The 5,000-nt window shown below is 51.7% G+C and overlaps 1 non-coding gene across 1 annotated transcript in view; it reads left to right on the forward strand.

Annotated features, from left to right (window-relative positions):
- The first annotated feature begins 4,360 nt into the window (after window positions 1-4,360).
- The window catches only part of LOC124569453, a 1,910-nt gene continuing 1,270 nt past the window's right edge, over window positions 4,361-5,000 (forward strand). Inside the window, exon 1 of the ribosomal RNA XR_006971240.1 lies at window positions 4,361-5,000. This exon is cut by the window's right edge and continues 1,270 nt beyond it. This is a non-coding gene — a ribosomal RNA (small subunit ribosomal RNA).

Here is a 5,000-nt window from a genome sequence, read left to right on the forward strand (position 1 = left end):
CAGAATATCCCACCCTTCCGACAACCACCATTGCTCAGCTAAGCCACCAACACCCACACATGTCCTACACAGGGGTGCACCCAACATCACAATACTGCCTCCTGTCACACCACACAAACAATGGCACGAATGAAAGACACAGGTCTGCCACAAGCATGGAATCAGAGCGCCGCCTGTTATGAGCCAAAGGTGCACCCTGACGTGGCAAATCAGATGATGCCGCAGTCATTTACTTACGATAATCACAATCAACAAACCAGCCCCCCCCCCCCCCCCGAAAACACCTTTCCTTACAACAATGTGTGCCTTAACCTAACCCGTATTGTGCCTTAACCTAACCCGTATTGTGCCTTAACCTAACCCGTATTGTGCCTTAACCTAACCCATATTGCGCCTTAACCTAACCCATATTGCGCCTTAACCTAACCCATATTGCGCCTTAACCTAACCCATATTGCGCCTTAACCTAACCCATATTGCGCCTTAACCTAACCCATATTGTGCCTTAACCTAACCTATATTGTACCTTAACCTAACCCATATTGTACCTTAACCTAACCCATATTGTACCTTAACCTAACCTATATTGTACCTTAACCTAACCTATATTGTACCTTAACCTAACCTATATTGGGCCTTAACCTAACCTATATTGGGCCTTAACCTAACCTATATTGGGCCTTAACCTAACCTATATTGGGCCTTAACCTAACCTATATTGGGCCTTAACGTAACCCACGTTGCGCCTTAACCTAACCTATATTGTACCTTAACCTAACCCATATTGTACCTTAACCTAACCCATATTGTACCTTAACCTAACCTATATTGGGCCTTAACCTAACCTATATTGGGCCTTAACCTAACCTATATTGGGCCTTAACCTAACCTATATTGGGCCTTAACGTAACCCACGTTGCGCCTTAACGTAACCCACGTTGCGCCTTAACGTAACCCACGTTGCGCCTTAACGTAACCCACGTTGCGCCTTAACGTAACCCACGTTGCGCCTTAACCTAACCCATATTGCGCCTTAACCTAACCCATATTGCGCCTTAACCTAACCCATATTGCGCCTTAACCTAACCCATATTGTACCTTAACCTAACCTATATTGTACCTTAACCTAACCTATATTGTACCTTAACCTAACCTATATTGGGCCTTAACCTAACCTATATTGGGCCTTAACCTAACCTATATTGGGCCTTAACCTAACCTATATTGGGCCTTAACCTAACCTATATTGGGCCTTAACGTAACCCACGTTGCGCCTTAACGTAACCCACGTTGCGCCTTAACGTAACCCACGTTGCGCCTTAACGTAACCCACGTTGCGCCTTAACGTAACCCACGTTGCGCCTTAACGTAACCCACGTTGCGCCTTAACCTAACCCATATTGCGCCTTAACCTAACCCATATTGCGCCTTACCCTAACCCATATTGCGCCTTAACCTAACCCATATTGTGCCTTAACCTAACCTATATTGTACCTTAACCTAACCCATATTGTACCTTAACCTAACCTATATTGTACCTTAACCTAACCTATATTGTACCTTAACCTAACCTATATTGTACCTTAACCTAACCCATATTGCGCCTTAACCTAACCCATATTGCGCCTTAACCTAACCCATATTGCGCCTTAACCTAACCCATATTGCGCCTTAACCTAACCCATATTGCGCCTTAACCTAACCCATATTGCGCCTTAACCTAACCCATATTGCGCCTTAACCTAACCCATATTGCGCCTTAACCTAACCCATATTGCGCCTTAACCTAACCCATATTGTACCTTAACCTAACCCATATTGTACCTTAACCTAACCTATATTGTACCTTAACCTAACCTATATTGTACCTTAACCTAACCTATATTGTACCTTAACCTAACCTATATTGGGCCTTAACCTAACCTATATTGGGCCTTAACCTAACCTATATTGGGCCTTAACCTAACCTATATTGGGCCTTAACGTAACCCACGTTGCGCCTTAACGTAACCCACGTTGCGCCTTAACGTAACCCACGTTGCGCCTTAACGTAACCCACGTTGCGCCTTAACGTAACCCACGTTGCGCCTTAACGTAACCCACGTTGCGCCTTAACGTAACCCACGTTGCGCCTTAACCCAACACACGTTGCGCCTTAACCCAACACACGTTGGGCCTTAACCCAACACACGTTGGGCCTTAACCCAACACACGTTGGGCCTTAACCCAACACACGTTGGGCCTTAACCCAACACACGTTGGGCCTTAACCCAACACACGTTGGGCCTTAACCCAACACACGTTGGGCCTTAACCCAACACACGTTGGGCCTTAACCCAACACACGTTGGGCCTTAACCCAACACACGTTGGGCCTTAACCCAACACACGTTGGGCCTTAACCCAACACACGTTGGGCCTTAACCCAACACACGTTGGGCCTTAACCCAACACACGTTGGGCCTTAACCCAACACACGTTGGGCCTTAACCCAACACACGTTGGGCCTTAACCCAACACACGTTGGGCCTTAACCCAACACACGTTGGGCCTTAACCCAACACACGTTGGGCCTTAACCCAACACACGTTGGGCCTTAACCCAACACACGTTGGGCCTTAACCCAACACACGTTGGGCCTTAACCCAACACACGTTGGGCCTTAACCTGCTCTGTAATTGTCATACGACGCGTTAAATTAGTGTGGTGTTGCCTAACTGCAACCCCCGCAATATAGTTTGCTACTCGCACTGCCTGGTCCCCAGAGTATCGCTTCATGTTAAACACCTTGCAGCTATACACTGTAATGCGGATGGCAGCAGGACGTACATGCTCAATGCCCTTCGCAGTTGTTCATTGGCATTTGCATGGCGAAGCACAGCCTACGTTGTGGTACGGCGTGTGTCAACTGTCCGCTGATGTTGTACGTCCAAATCACACACTGTACTGCACATTGGTCCTCATGTACTGAATGATACATCGTGGTACATGTGTGACCGTACCACGACTGCGCCAACAACGGCGAACCATACGGTCCAAATATTGTGCACTCAGCTACGTGTCGTCTCCCTATAAGAGCTGGATTGCAGTATGGTATGCCGTGGATGGCGATCAGCATGAGCCGTCTGTTGATGTAGTGGCGCGTGTTGTCAGACGTAGTCGTCTCTTCTCACACACCGTGATAGCATGGTGCACTGCGTTCCACATCTGCGACATGCGACAGAGGCCGGTTGACAGTCGTTCGCGCAATGGACATCGCATACGTACGGGGGCCACCTTCCACGTGTTCGCGAAGCGTGCACATGTTGTTGCGTGTATGTGGGCAGACATAGTGTGTCGTGACACCTGACACAGGCATGCAACAATCGTTGAATTTGCAAATGGCGATGGACGTCTACGTTTGCTGGTGACGTTACGCAAATGAACAACTGGTAAACGGTTGTGGTGCGGTTGTTCTCGCTAGAGGTGAATCAGTGATGGCGACGATCGGTTGAGCTACCAACCGGTTGTTTCAGCGATACCCACCATGCCCACGAACGTGAATGGCATGTGGGTGTGAAGCGATACGCGGCGGTGGCTGGGTGGGACCGTCCCCGGCCGGTGAGGGGGGGCCTCCCGGCGTGCTGGCCGCGCGGTGCGTGGGCGCACGCGCTACAGCCGGCTGGTGGGGGCGGCCAGTGGCAGGCGCGCCGGCCGACGGAGGCGGCAGGCGGCGCAGCTGCGCGCCGGCGCACCCTGCACGCGGCGCCGTGCGGCCAAAGTAGGTCCTCGCGGGCCCGGTGCGAAGCGCGGTGGACATCTGCAGTGTGCTGGTCCGATTGAGGACTGTGTGCGCTGAGGATGCGCCGCCGCCCGGCGCTCGGCGCCGCGACGCCGTCTGCTGCTCGGTCGCCTCTGCGGTTCTCGCAGGTGGTTTGTATCGCAGCTGTGCGGACGTGTTGGCGCGTGCGCTGTGCTGGGAGAGTTCGCTTCGGCACCCAAGTGGGGCTTTTGTCCTTCTGTGGCGCTGGCGTTGGAGCTGCCGGCCACCGTAGGTGGCGCGTGTTGTCTCCCGCCGGCAATGCCACGACAGCACGCTCCCGGGCCTCTGTCGGCAGCGGCAAGCTCAGTTGGGAGCACGGGTGGTCGCACCTAAAGCGTCTACTCGCCAAACTCCGGGCGATTGCGCCTCTCTCGAACCCGACCAAGTACTTAGGACGGCGCTGCGCGCCGCCGGGACCTGAGAGGGTTTCGAGGTGTATTGTGCAGGGGAGCTCAGCCTCCTCCTGTTTGCAGAATAATTGAGCGGACGCTTGCGTGTTCGCGCGGGCCCCCGGGACACACTCCCGGGCGGCCGGCTGCTCAGCTCTAGTTGACGCAGCTCCCTGGTTGATCCTGCCAGTAGTCATATGCTTGTCTCAAAGATTAAGCCATGCATGTCTCAGTACAAGCCGCATTAAGGTGAAACCGCGAATGGCTCATTAAATCAGTTATGGTTCCTTAGATCGTACCCACGTTACTTGGATAACTGTGGTAATTCTAGAGCTAATACATGCAAACAGAGTCCCGACCAGAGATGGAAGGGACGCTTTTATTAGATCAAAACCAATCGGTCGGCTCGTCCGGTCCGTTTGCCTTGGTGACTCTGAATAACTTTGGGCTGATCGCACGGTCCTCGTACCGGCGACGCATCTTTCAAATGTCTGCCTTATCAACTGTCGATGGTAGGTTCTGCGCCTACCATGGTTGTAACGGGTAACGGGGAATCAGGGTTCGATTCCGGAGAGGGAGCCTGAGAAACGGCTACCACATCCAAGGAAGGCAGCAGGCGCGCAAATTACCCACTCCCGGCACGGGGAGGTAGTGACGAAAAATAACGATACGGGACTCATCCGAGGCCCCGTAATCGGAATGAGTACACTTTAAATCCTTTAACGAGTATCTATTGGAGGGCAAGTCTGGTGCCAGCAGCCGCGGTAATTCCAGCTCCAATAGCGTATATTAAAGTTGTTGCGGTTAAAA

This window comes from Schistocerca americana, unplaced genomic scaffold (assembly GCF_021461395.2).
Source record: "Schistocerca americana isolate TAMUIC-IGC-003095 unplaced genomic scaffold, iqSchAmer2.1 HiC_scaffold_1498, whole genome shotgun sequence".
Lineage (NCBI taxonomy): Eukaryota > Metazoa > Arthropoda > Insecta > Orthoptera > Acrididae > Schistocerca > Schistocerca americana.